This window comes from Bombus huntii, unplaced genomic scaffold (assembly GCF_024542735.1).
Source record: "Bombus huntii isolate Logan2020A unplaced genomic scaffold, iyBomHunt1.1 ctg00000169.1, whole genome shotgun sequence".
Lineage (NCBI taxonomy): Eukaryota > Metazoa > Arthropoda > Insecta > Hymenoptera > Apidae > Bombus > Bombus huntii.
Genome location: NW_026099407.1, coordinates 31,920 through 46,681, shown reverse-complemented (window position 1 = coordinate 46,681; position 14,762 = coordinate 31,920). Strand labels below are relative to the sequence as shown.

At 40.1% G+C, this 14,762-nt stretch overlaps 1 protein-coding gene and 1 long non-coding RNA gene across 3 annotated transcripts in view; one reads left to right on the top strand and one right to left on the bottom strand.

Annotated features, from left to right (window-relative positions):
- LOC126877442 (hematopoietic prostaglandin D synthase-like) overlaps nucleotides 1-14,762 on the bottom strand; it is a 46,486-nt gene that overhangs the window by 21,277 nt on the left and 10,447 nt on the right. The gene's annotated exons all lie outside the window — the stretch shown is intronic.
- Nucleotides 3,536-5,317, top strand: LOC126877444 (uncharacterized). 2 transcript variants are annotated; one of them, XR_007695030.1, is made up of 2 exons: nucleotides 3,536-4,278; nucleotides 5,236-5,317. It is a non-coding gene; the product is annotated as an uncharacterized LOC126877444 (long non-coding RNA). The 2 variants fall into 2 exon arrangements; XR_007695029.1 differs by having other exon boundaries at nucleotides 3,536-4,323.

The window sequence follows — 14,762 nt, the reverse complement described above, 5'->3', positions numbered from 1 at the left end:
AATTCGATATCTTGGTCACTTACATCTTACAAATGATATATAGATAATATTTATGAGATACATTGGAGCTATCTTTTAGTTAACGCCATTTTTTCTTGTTTTCTCTGTACTTTTACTATTCTTCCAAAAATATCTAAGGATCGATGACTTCAAATTAAACTAGAATTGCTTCGGTATATTGTCAATCAATGGCTATTTGTATTCACATCTGTATCAAAGGAAAACCGATTGCAAAATTAATTACCCTTGCAACTCCGCAATCTGAAACTATGTGTGATCGACCTTGAAGATGACAAATCTCAATGTTTGAAGTAGTACAAAAAGATGATAATTTAATTTCGCTTTATCAAACTGTACAAAATTTGTATACACATACAGAAAAAAAAACGGAGTTCAAACATTAATCAACATGAATTATCGGTTATTATTGCTGAGTAATTATTAGGATTAGAGTTTTGGAGTATCGATCGTATCGAGTTTTAACTATCGGTTTCCGCAATTTATTGTTTTTCTAAACTATCTCTAAATGGTATCAGTTTTTGAATATTTTATAGTTTACACTCCAACATACTGACGTAAGCTATCGAAAATAATTGTAAATTATGCAATATCATTTTTTTTATATTTCATAATCTAAATTTCAATCTATTTTTTGTATTTAACATCCCTTTTTTATTGTTCGTGTTCCGTCTTGTACGTTCTTCAAAAAATCTTAATTTTTTTTTGGATAAAATCTTGTGTGAATTTACAAAAAATACGATTCTTCGTTTAATTTTTTTCCCTTATTGTCTTTACATATTTGGAGTTTAAACGCGTTATAAGTACGTTTTTTTTTTTAACATGATTACGTAGAATTCTTATTCTGAATAAATTATTTGTTTCCGCTTCATAACTGTTTCTAAATTACAGCGCATTTAATCTTGGAATGCACAGTAACATTTTATACTTTTTACGTTCTAAGGAATTTCCAGGATCGGTTAAAAATTAAATTACAGTAATGGTAATACTCGATATTAATGTCAGACGTGGATACTTCACTGTTTTGTATAATAATTTGTTATCTTGGCATCGATCAAGGTATTTAATATACAAAGCGTACAGATTAATAAGAATTTTAATTAATCCTTCTTCTATAGTATTCACCGTTCTTTTCGAGCTCGTACCATTTCAAATAGACTTTCGAATAGATTTCAAAGATTTGTCTGTTCAAATAAAATTTCCCTATCAGTCGTCCCGTTACTGTTCCGTAGTTTCCAACAGATTGCAGATTCGTTTAAAAAACATTTGTAACGAAAAACAAACCCACTCGCAGAAATGTTATTCAATATCGCATTTATAACTTTCATAGACATCCTCCTCTCATTGCTATCATTGTAAACAGATTGAAACTTCGTTTGCAAACACTCGCGATTAAAAAAAAAAAAGAAGAATTAATCTTAAACAATTTTATCTTGTGTTCCATTTATAATTTTCATAATTGTCTTCCCGACGTTGTATCATTTTAAATGGCTTTTTTCTATCCATCTATGTTGCAGCGAGATCAACGGTCCTAATTACTAAATTGCACGATGTGTTCATACAAATTCACTTTTTATGAACGCGATGAAACGAAATGAAACCTAAGTAGAGATTTGTTTTCTCATCAAGTATAACGAGTTTTATACTTTGGATAGATTGCCTCGTTGTGAGAAGGTCTTAATCGTTTATAATTGCGATTAAGTAATTGCAATAAGTCCTATTTTTAAGAAACGTTCTCACATGCTGTCACACACTCTAATTAGAAAAGGATCATGAAACATTCGGTTTATGATATTATTTGTTTGTAAATCTTCCTGCTTCCGGAAACTTTTTTAAATATGAAAATATTTATATACAAAATTAAATATTTTTTTCAATATCAACACTTCTTGCGTTTATGTTGTCCTAGTCAGAATTATATTATTTCGTGTATCCTGTTGCTTTTTATATGATAGTCCTCCCGTTGGCCGCGGATTCGTTATCAAGCCTGAGGTCCTCGTCACTAGTGTCACTATCGACAATAAAGGTACCCCACCCGCGACCGGACGATGGAGAACTCCAACACGGAATCGCAATCTCCCGCGAGCCCTGCCCGGGAGGGCGCCTCGAGCTCGGACTCGGAATGTGACTCGAGCTCGGATTCGGATTCAGACTCGACATCAGAAGTGGCATCCGAACACACGTTGTCGGCACGGGATCGTAAGAGTATCGTGCGCGCACTAAAGCGGTCGCTAGGGAAGAAGAAGAGGAAGAAGAAGAAAGGACACCGGGCAACCTGGGTATCGCTACCGCGCTTCAACCCCGAAGCCGCGGACGCAGATCCAGCCGCCTGGTGCACAGCCGTCGGCCTGCTCATGAGGGACCACCCCCTGAAAAACAGCGCACTGTATTCTGCCCTAAACCGTGCCCTAGAGGGTCCGGCAGAGTATTGGCTTACGCAGATAATGAACGGCGACGAGCTCACCTGGCCAGATTTTAAGGAACAATTCGCCGCGCACTTCGGTGGCCAAGAAGTAGCAGCCGCGTCGCTAATCAAGGTAGCCGAGGAACTACCGCGGGACGGCGAAACACCAGGAGCGTACGGAAATCGTATCATCACCCTCCTGGGGTCGAAGTGGCGAAATTCAACCAAGGAAGAAGTACTCGCCGCCACCGCCCTCCATCTGCTGGGCTCGCGCGATGAACGTTTTACGTTTAAAACTAGTCGTTACTAGCGCTCACGAGTGACATCACGTCGGTGACACAATTCCAAAGAGAAATGAAGCCCTTCCTATACACGGAGTGGCCCCGCCCCCGCCGTGGAGGTCATTAGCGAGCTCCGGAAACAAACGAGGCAGGTCACCCGCCCCCTGGACCAGGTGTGGCCACTGCGGTATTTACGGACATCCGACATTCGAATGCCGCAAGAGGGCGAAGTGGGAACCGAAGATGGACCCCCGACGCCCGGAGGAAAGCCGACCGGCTGCACCACCAAAAGCGTTGTGCTTTCACTGCCACATGCCGGGACACATCGCGTCTCGCTGTCCATCGCGGCGAGAAGAAAAACATTGCCCCGAGGACGAGCGCCGGGTCGATGCCTGCGTGGTGGAAGCCCCGACGGGTAGACTAAGCCAGCAGGCCACACACGAGGACGTGTAAGTGTCAGGATGGCCGAGTCGGAGACGAAAGGACGCCGGGGCCCCTCTGGAACTTCAGGACAACACCCTAACCTTGCAACCTAGAGCCTAATATAGCCATAACGAAACAATCGCAAGTATCCAAACCGATAGCAATCGTACGTCGATCGGAGGATCGTGTGTACTGAGACACTCGACCGGAGTCTTGTTTCGATGGCGTCGTTGGGATGACGAGCAGTCTTGCTAGAGAGCTGATCGGTGAAGGAAGTCGAGTGCCTTACGAGCAGGGAGTGGTGCACGTGTGAGTTAGAGCAAGGGAACCTGTCCTCCTGTTGGTCACGGATTCGTTATCAAGCCTGAGGCCCTCGTCACGAGTGTAACTATCGACAATAAAGGTACCCCACGCGCGACCGGGCGATGGAGAACTTCAACGCAGAACCGCTACCTCCAAGGAGCCCTCCCCGGGAGGGCGCCTCGAGCTCGGACTCGGAGATTCAGTCTCGACATATATATTATTATATATATTATATATACTATTATATCTATATCATATATGTATTTATATCTATAAATATATGTATAAATATATCTATTTAAAAAAATAAAGTTGACCTTCATATATCGCCAATAATATCGCGTGTGTAAAAAGAAACTAATTACATTTAATTCTTTTTTTACATTTATTTATTTTTTATTATTATTTTTTTTACAGCTAGTTACATTTAATTATTACATTTACATACATTTAACTATTATTACATACATTTACATAGATTTAATTATTATTTTTTTCATAATTATATCTCGTTTGAAATATTTTTCGACATAATTAATTGTTTCAAAAACACATATTCCAGCCTTCTAAATGATTTATTTTGCGTATTATACGAATTATTCCATCTATAAATAAATTGTTCTCTCTACACACAAACACGCACACAGTCTGTTAATTACACGAATTAATTGTAACATTTTTCTCGATAAGTTGACAGAGCAAGGAAAATGAGCGACGAACATACCTACAAACTAATCTACTTCAATGCCCGTGGTCGTGCCGAACATATACGGTACATATTTGCATATACTGGCATCGAGTATACCGACGAGAGGATCCCCGAAGTACTCTGGCCTGAATACAAGGATTGTAAGCGTGAAGGATCGATTTTTACCTTCATCGTTCAACTCTCAGGTATCTACCATTTACTCAAACTTTTCTGTATATAAAACTTTCGTTTCACGTGCAGGCTAAACTTACTTAAAGTAAAATTTCATACGGAATAAAGTCGAACTTTTCATTAAGTTTTGCTTCCGTAATATCGTGTTTATCGAATACCAACTTAATTCACTTACGATTCTCGAATTTTTGTGTTGCAATCTTTATTGTTTTCAATGAATCGAAGCATTTCGAATATTTTGAGAAGACCGTAAATAGGTGACTTAAAATAGGAATACAAAAATACTTCTACGTTTCTCGTTAATTTAAAAACTTTTTAGGACTTGTCGGAAAAAAAGGATAAAAAATTGAAATCAGTGCGGAAATGAACAAGAACATAGCTAAAAAGTCGAAAGAACAAAGCAGACATAAAATTCGATCTTCCGTTGCGACATTTCTATCGTAAATAGTATAATAAAAGTTTTACGTAGCATAGTCTTCGATATAATCTTATATGTCGCTTGCAGATAGAGAAACAAAAAATCAACGTGAGTCTGTAAATCAATCCTGTCGGTGTAAAACACAAAATTACGTTCGCAAGAAACATTCGATTTATATTCCTTGCATTTCAATTTTCATTACAAGAACCGTGTACATTTTCTAATATTTTTTCCGTGTCTGGTATTATCTTTTATCCTTGATTTTAAAAACTTTGGGTTCTTCCCAACAGTCAAAAACACGCGATACCCTGTCCATCGTAATCGTAAGAAAAGAAAAAAAGGAGAAAGAAGACATTTCTGTATTTCTTTACTAGGCCATGTTGATTAAAACCGAAATGATTTCGATTCATCTATTCACAAGAACGCAACGGCCTCGGAAGCTGTGTTGTGATTTCCTATCGATCGTTTCCCTCTACACAGTGTTCATATGAGCCATGTTTGTTCTTAGCAATGCCTTATAAAAAGCTGCCTGTGCTGGAGGTAGACGGGAAACCGGTAGCGCAGGGTAACGCTGTGGCGCCATACTTGGCGCGGAAGTACGATCTAATGGGAAAGGGCAAAGGGGATGCGCTGATATGCGAAGTGCTCGTCGATACAACGCAACAACAACGCAAATAAACACTCACAACAGGTTCGCCGTATTGGAATCCTCAAACGACGCCATGGAAATCGTAGAACCGCCACCAAACCAACATTCACAGAGAATCCCCCCTCCCCCACCAATATTTGTGGACGACGTCATTGACATACAGACAATGATCAAGTCCCTAGAGAGAGATACCAGCAAGGAGGAATATAACCTTAAGATAAGCAACAACAAGGTGAAAATACTACCGACGAACCCAGAAGCTTACAGAAAACTCACCAAGACACTCAGGACCCTGAACGCCAACTTCCACACCTACCAACTCAAACAGGAAAGGCCTTTCCGGGTGGTCCTACGAAACATACACCACTCAGCAGACATAGACGAACCAAAATACGAACTCTCAAAACTTGGCCACGAAGTCATCAACGTAAGTAATATAAGGCATAGAGTCTCGAAAGACCCGTTATCCTTATTCTTCCTAGACATTAAACAAAAACCGAATAACAAGGAAATATACAACATCAGTCGCCTAATGAACGCGATAGTAAAGATCGAACCACCGCTCGTGAAAAAAGAAATAGTGCAGTGCAAAAGGTGCCAAAGGGTCGGTCATACGCAGAAATACTGCAACCATACTTTCCGCTGCGTTAAATGCGCAGGCTCTCACTCCACTGACCAGTGCGCCAAATCACCGGAAACCCCAGCGAAATGCATCCACTGCCAAGGGGACCACCCTGCCAACTACAAAGGCTGCCCAGCATATAAAACACTATACACGAACAGGTACCCTAAGCTCAGAGCAAAAGAGGTATCCAACCAAACATCCAGCCCGCCGAAATTCACGACTACCCCAACCCCCTCAACCAACCAAACACCCAGTCCTACCAAATTCATCTCCACCTCAACCTCCTATGCCCAAGCAGTACAAGGCATCCAAAATAACCCGAACAGCCAAAGGAACCTTCCCCAAAACAGTGTCCCCAACCCACCAAACGCAGACAACTCCTCAAGGCTCGAAAAGCTAATAGAGAAACAATCGGAGCAAATAAATCACTTGCTATCGCTACTAACACTCATCGTGGAAAAATTAGCACGCCCCGACTCAAAATAAAACCAAGGCGCATAGCTCTCTGGAACGCCAACGGTCTAGCGCAACACAAACGTGAACTAGAACTCTTCTTAAAACACCAACAAATCGACGTAATGCTCGTATCGGAAACCCACTTCACCGATAAGAGCTACCTGAAAATAAATGGTTACAAATTCTACCATACCCAACACCCCAGCGGAAAGGCCCACGGTGGTACCGGAATAATAATCAAAGCAAGTATTAAGCACTACGAACTCCCACCATTCCAGAAAGACTACCTCCAAGCAACAAACGTAGCTATAGAAGACTGTCATGGCTCAATCACCACCTCAGCAGTATACTGCCCTGCCAGACACTTCATCGCCAAAGAAGACTTTGATAACTTCCTGGACACCCTGGGCAATAGATTCATAGTTGGAGGAGACTATAACGCCAAGCACATCCAATGGGGCAGCAGACTGGTTACAGCAAGAGGCAAAAACCTCTTAAACAGCATAATAAACAACAACCTCAACTACCTCACCACATACGAACCCACATACTGGCCCACTGACACCAACAAAATACCCGACCTTCTCGACTTCTTCATAACTAAAATTATCCCATCAAGACACGTCCAGATCAACTCCTCGGCTGATCTCTCCTCTGATCATTCTCCCGTGATAGCAACAGTCAGTTCAACAATCATCGAGAGTACACCTAATGGCTCCATTCACAACCAACACACCAACTGGCAGCTCTTCAGAGAAGTCTTTACACACTCAACCTCAGCCTTCATCCCACTAAAAACAAAGGAAGATATCGAAGCAGCCACGGAATACTTAAACACGAGCATAATAAACACAATCCGCCTCTCCACACCGACAAAGCCAACTAATAGCAAACAAGAATATCCACAATACATACTAAAAAAAATAGCAGAAAAACGTAGACTAAGAAGAGTATGGCAGACCCACAGAACACCGGAGGACAAACGCAAACTTAACAACGTAACTAGAAAGCTATCCAGAACCTTAACAAACTATAAAAACGACTGTTTCCATAAATACCTCGCCAGCTTATCCCCCACAGCCGACGCCAACTACTCACTATGGAAGGTCTCCAGGAAACTCACACGCCCCCCACAAATAATCCCACCTATCCGCCGTCCGCAAGGTGGATGGGCGCGAAGCCCTATAGAAAAAGCCGACCTGTTTGCAAAACACTTGTCAAAAGTATTCAAACCCCATTCCCCCCATGCCGCCGCGGACGTTACTGAATACCTACACACCCCCTTCCAAATGTCCCTTCCTATCGAACCCTTCTCCTCTGCTGAGACTATAGAAACAATCAGTCGCCTAAACCCCAAGAAAGCAGCAGGACACGACCTAATAGGCAATAGAGCAATCAAGGAACTTCCCACAAAAGGGATAGCACTCATCACATCGATTTTTAATGCTATCCTTCGCCTGGAACACTATCCTAAGGCTTGGAAAATCTCATTGATTACCCTCATCCCTAAACCCGGTAAACCGATACACGAAACCTGCTCCTATCGCCCAATCAGTCTTTTACCTACCCTGTCCAAACTATTCGAGAAGATGCTCACGAACCGACTCCTTCCAATCCTAGAGAACTTGAAAACACTCCCAGATCACCAATTCGGCTTCCGAAAACATCATTCTACAGTAGAGCAAATCCACCGCTTAACTCATACGATCAGCCAAACACTCGAAAAGAAAAAATATTGCTCAGCGGTTTTCCTGGACATCCAACAGGCATTCGATAAAGTATGGCACGAAGGGCTACTATACAAACTTAAAAAGATCCTACCCCACCCCTACTACTCCATCCTAAAATCTTACCTAACCAATAGACAATTCACGGTTAAATACCTAGACGCCACTTCTGCAACATTCCCAATAGAAGCCGGCATACCCCAAGGTAGTGTCCTCGGACCCCTACTGTACTCCATCTACACTGCCGACCTACCTATATCAAACGATATAACAATAGCGACATTTGCAGACGACACAGCGCTATTAGCTTCCCACGCAGACCCGGTAATAGCCTCATCCACTCTCCAGCGAAGTCTCGACTCCATGGAAAAGTGGTTTCACAAATGGGGCTTCAAAGTCAACGAAAAGAAATCCTCACATGTAACCTTCACGCTCCGAAAACAAACCTGCCCCCAGGTCACCATCAACAATGCAACAGTTCCTAGCAGGGACACAGTCCGATACCTGGGCATGACCCTGGACAGGAGACTAACGTGGAAGACACACATCTCAGATAAAAGGAAGCAACTAAAGGACAAACTAAAAAAACTCTATTGGCTCACGGGCCGACGCTCCAAACTAAATATACAGAATAAAATTACCCTCTACGAGACCGTAATAAAACCTGTCTGGACCTACGGAATCCAACTATGGGGAACAGCAAGTAACTCCAACATTGAAATACTCCAACGCTTTCAATCGAAAACGCTAAGATCCCTAATTGACGCACCTTGGTATGTAACCAACCCACCGTCAAAGAGGAAATAGCAAAATATAGCGACAGATACAGCAAAAGAATCAACAAACACCGAAACCCCCTAATCACTGGACTACTCGATACGACGGACCAGATTCGCAGGCTGAAGAGGCACTACCCGCTAGACCTAAACGTTAGATTCATTTAATTATCCAAATCAAGCATATGCACTTACTTATAATACTTATAGATCATAAATTATAACTATCTATAATAAGTATTAACTTATTGTAAATAAACAGCCATGTCACTGCGCCACGCCAGAAAAATTACTGAAAATTCTCAACGCGAGAATTGATTGTAATTTCAACAAATAAATAAAAAAAAAAAAGAAAAAAAACGTGCATTAACGTTTTCAAATCCATTTTTTATTTTCAAAGAACATCATATTTGTACTCGGTATTGCCAGTAAGTATCATGAAGAGACGAAACGAGTATCTCGAGTTATGTATTGTTTAAAATAGTATATAGACATCTAGATATTACATTCAATGATTTTTCCCTCACTTATTGTAAATTATTGATATTGTAAAATTATAATTGTAAAATTATATAGTAAATGATATTGTAAAATTAAATAGTAAATTCACACGATGTTCAAATAATTCGAAATAACGATAGACCAAAAGCTGTTTAAACGAGACACAAGAATTAATCGTGCATTTTATTAAAAAGTTAAGTACGGATAAAAGAAAGAAAATTTTCGAACTTTTTTCGAAAGAACAAACATTTATTATAGAACATACATACATTTATTATATATTGTGTTCTTTCAAACACAATAATACCTTCCATAAAGGAGCAGAGCTCAGATGAGACTTTTTATAGTTAAACTTTTAACGTACTCATAGACACGAAATTTTTTTTTTAAATAGAACTGTTACATTTTACGACACGTATAACATCGAACATTTACCAACATAGCGATGCCAGTGTCACGTAATTTTTAGGGTTGGTTGGTGGAAATAAAATATAGTTGAGTCGTAACACAACAGTTAACTTTGTTTTAATCAACCTTTATTGTGAATTCACCAATCACAATGTAACATGCACTGAATTAGCATAAATCACAATTCACTCCAACCACGTTATGTAAGACTTAGTTACAACAATACATTAAGTACGCGACTTATAAGGGTAGAGACCGATATAGATATGTTGACTATTCTAAGGATACAGAATAAGTGAAGTTTTACTGACGATACTGTGTCTGAGGAAAGCTAGGGGTGGGTGTGTCTAAGGACACGGGACTATCGGATTTGTTGATGACAATTTTGGTTAAGGAAGTGAGGGCAATAGACACCGTCTCCGATTGGATAATAGGACGGTTGGAGGACCAGGAAGGGTTTTAGCCGCCCTCGCGAGAAAGTTGCCAACGGAACATACCAGATGTGGAGAAAACCAACTTTCTAAGCTAAAACGTGGTAGACAATAAACGTAAAGGGAAATTTAAGACAGGAAATACTCGCTTGGTCCGAAGGACCTTAACTATAAAAATGCCAAGGCCCCTGGTGGGCACTTAAGACTATTGAGGGTGCGTGCCAAGGATATGCAGACATCTGGGTGCCATCCTGTCCGTGGTGTGTGGCCTGGTCTCTGATGTGAATTGACGTTACATACCCCTCTTCTTAGATTGATTTTGGTCCTCCAAAATCTTAGTTTTTCTTCAAGATTGATGTATGAGCGGTCTTGAGAATGATTTACATCTTGAGGTTGTTTTTCGACGGGATTTTTCTTCTTCAAGTTTTCCTGTGATCGTTTTTCCTAAACTTCTCCATTTATTCTGTTCTTCTTTGAGTTTTGGTATCTGGCTATCCTTTTCTTTAAAATATTTAATTTTATCAGAAAGCTCTCCTTCCGCCAATTGTTCTGTCGTACATTTCCTGTAGATAATAAAATTTGTATATCTTCAATTTTTTCTTCCTCTGGTGGTGTTGGAGCTGTAAGTTCATCCGCTAAATCTCTTGCCGCTGCTTCCAAAATAGGTAAATATTCAATTGGATGCTTGTAAACTTTTTTTTGCGAGTGATTCATCGAAAGCTGTCAGATCTTCCAAATTAATTTCTATCCATGATTGACCCAAATTATAATTACGTTTTAAAATATCTCTATATTTGTAATTGGAGTTTCCCTCGTGGAATTGTGTAATAAATTCCATAAACTTCTTCTTCGAATGTTGAAAATTAGTTCGCGTCTCATTAAATTCACCTCTCGAGAAGTTATCGAAAAAGAATATTCCTGGGTCATCAAACCCTTCCATTATAACTTGATTTTTCTTTTTTCTTTCTTTCTTTCTTTCTCTCTTTTTTTTCTAAAGTAAATCACATTTATCATCTGGTATATTTTTTGCGGTAACTTCTGTCTGTACATTTTCTTCTTTTCCCTTACTCCTCTTTCTCTTTCTAATGAATTCTTTTTATTCCGTAAAATAGTTTTTGTATATTCAATTTTGTTAAGTGCAATCCTTATTTCTGATAACTTACTTTCATTAGATAATTCTTGCGAATCTTCTACTACATCTTCCATATCATTTTGAGTGCGGCTTCTACCTTCAGTAAATTTAATATCTTGAACCGTATCATTAATTTCAATAGCTCTTTCGGTATCAAGTAAATCGCACTTATTATTTAATATACCTTTTGAATTGACTTCTGTCTCTGCAGTTTCTTCTTTTGTATCTTCTTCGAGTTTTCTTTGTTCTTCTAATCCACCCTTCTCATTTTGTAGGATCTTCCTTGTATCTTCATCTTTTTTAACTTCGACTTTATCCGATCTCCTAGGTCTGCCTCTATGTTTCGCTTCATCAGTTGCTATTACACCCGTTACTGCATTATCATTTTCTACAGATTTATACCTATCGCTATCACTAGCTGTGTTCGTTAAAAGAACTTTCCTTCGTTGACGAGCATCAGTTGTTTCGTTTTCACTATCTGAAATTGATTTTTGTTTAACACCTCTTTTTTCTTCTTTGGCAAATTTATTTTCTACATTTTCCGATGCCTTTTGTTTATTAATTATTTCAGACTTGTCTTCGATTAATTTCGTCTTTAAAGCGCTTCGCAAAATTTTATTTGTGTTTGATTGTCTGGTTTGATTATAAACAATTTCTTCAAATTTTGGCGAAGTAGCAGGCTTTGCAGCAACATTATAACGACTGCTCCGTTTACTACTATCTAACATAGATGGAGATGGATTCTTGTCATCTTTATTCTCTAAAGACTTCTCTAAATTTCTCGACATAAGATCTGCTGAAGTTTTTGATTCTGTAGTATCACACGCATTTTTCGCTGTCATCATTTGGTCTTCTTCTATAAGCAAATGTTCATTATTGTAAGCATTATCTCTTGCTTTTTGTATGGATTCTAATGATATACTTTGTTCAACGTTGTCTATTGATTTTGTATCATTTTCAGCAGTTGATTTACTAACTGCTTCTAATTCCTTCGTTTCAATTTGGTTTTCTTTATTTGTATCGCCGTCCAAAATATTTCTCATTGAAATATTATCCTTCTTGTTATGATCTTTTTCTGCTTCTCCTAAACTTTTACTTTTTTTGTCAAACCATTCTTGTAAATTTTGAGTATCTTGTGACGAAGATGGTGACAAATCATTATATAACACTGCAATATCTTCTTTCCTTCGTTTCACAGACTCTTTCTGGTATTCTGTCGAGCTATTGACATCAAACATTAAGTCTGTTTTAATGAAAATATAATCCTGTGAAGCGGTGTCAATTGATACTTTCTTTTCATAAGAATTTTCTACATTAGACTGCAATTCTTTTGAAAATTCTTTCAAAACCATTTCTTCATTTCCTACAGTAACGTCTGTTTTCTCCAAGCTTTTGTTCAAATTATTAGAAACTAAACTACCCTGATAACTCCGACTAGTAGCTTCTTTAATAGTCTCCTTTAACAGTTTTCTTAACTCTATTTCGTCAATTGTTTTTCGTAGCAATTCGATTTTTTATCGAGGCGTTGACCCTCTTCTTTTGCTTGTTGGAAAAGGTCCATGCTTCTTCGCAGTCGCGCGATTTGCTCCCGTAGTTGGTTTGTCATTTTAATACTTTGTTCGTCCCTACCAGTGCATGCTTTACCTTTCCGCATCGTTTTAAATGTCGCTAACTCTTTGTCTGAGTCTTGTTCAAAGCTAGATAGTCTGCCTCTATATGTAAAATGAATCCAGCGTTTACCTTGATTTGTTAGCTTCCGTAGATGCTTCCAGTTCCAAAGGCCTTCTGGTTTCGTGGATTAAGAATTCGTCGCCGAGGATGACCGTAGTCCAAGTTAGTCCTTCCCGTAGGTATGGATGTCCTTGTTTTCCAGACGAAGCGATGTTTCACAATCCTGGGGTCTAGCGTCCGTAGATGCTTTATGAATATTTTCTTCCGGTTTCGTTGATAGTTACTTCGTTGTCGCGGATGTTGGCTGGGTGTTTGAAAATTTCTACATTGACTGGAGACATGTCCGATTTGGTTGCATTTTAAACATTTCAGTTGAGTTCTTTGGGTAAGTGGCGTTCGTTCAGCTTGCTGGAAGTTTCTTGGCATTGGTTTAGGTGTTCCTTGGAATCGGTTTTTGGCTCTCTCAATTGGTTGGTTCATTATTCTTCTTATTTTTTTGTTGCGTTCGATTTCCCTTATGACTAACTCCGCCTCGAAAGCTGCATCTTGTGCTTCTTGGAGATTCTTTGGTCTTGTAGTCGATGTGCGTATTTCTATTTTGGGTTTTAAATTTAGGACAAAAACTTTGGTCGCTCGTTCAGTTTCAAGATCTATGGCGACTGCTCGACGTACTGGATCGCGAATTTCGTGTTGAAGCGCGTATATCAGTTCGTTGAGGTTGTGTCGGAACCTCTTCACATAACTGTGTACCGATTCGTTAACGTTTTGTCGCGTGCGTTGCAACTTATCACGAGCTCCATTAGATGTAATATTCACGGATACAAATTTTCTACATTTCGCTGTGGAGTGCCGAAGCGTGCAGACGTGTCTCTAGTGCCCAGCGTAGTTCGAAAACAACACGTGTCGCCCAACTGTCGAAAGAGAACGCAGCTAAGTGTCCCTTACCCTCTAGGGAGAAGAAAATCCCACGCACCTAACCCCAACCCGAATACTAGCCTCACAGCCTCACGACTAGTTGTTCATTCCGAATTAACTAGCTCGATGATGGCCCAGCAACCGCGACCAGGCTCTCCGGAGCAGACCCGCAGCTACCCCGTGCTACCCCCCCCCCCCCCCCCCCGTGGCAGAAGTGCAGCAGAACTGTCCGCACTAACGACGCTAACACTACAAAGAAAAGGAAAATAGAACCAGCAACGCAAATAAACACACACAACAGGTTCGCCGTATTGGAATCCTCAAACGACGCCATGGAAATCGTAGAACCGCCACCAAACCAACATCCACAGAGAATCCCCCCTCCCCCACCAATATTTGTAGACGACGTCATTGACATACAGACAATGACCAAGTCCCTAGAGAGAGATATCAGCAAGGAGGAATATAACCTTAAGATAAGCAACAACAAGGTGAAAATACTACCGACGAACCCAGAAGCTTACAGAAAACTCACCAAGCAACTCAGGACCCTGAACGCCAACTTCCACACCTACCAACTCAAACAGGAAAGGCCTTTCCGGGTGGTCCTACGAAACATACACCACTCAGCAGACATAGACGAACCAAAATACGAACTCTCAAAACTTGGCCACGAAGTCATCAACGTAAGTAATATAAGGCATAGAGTCTCGAAAGACCCGTTATCCTTATTCTTCCTAGACA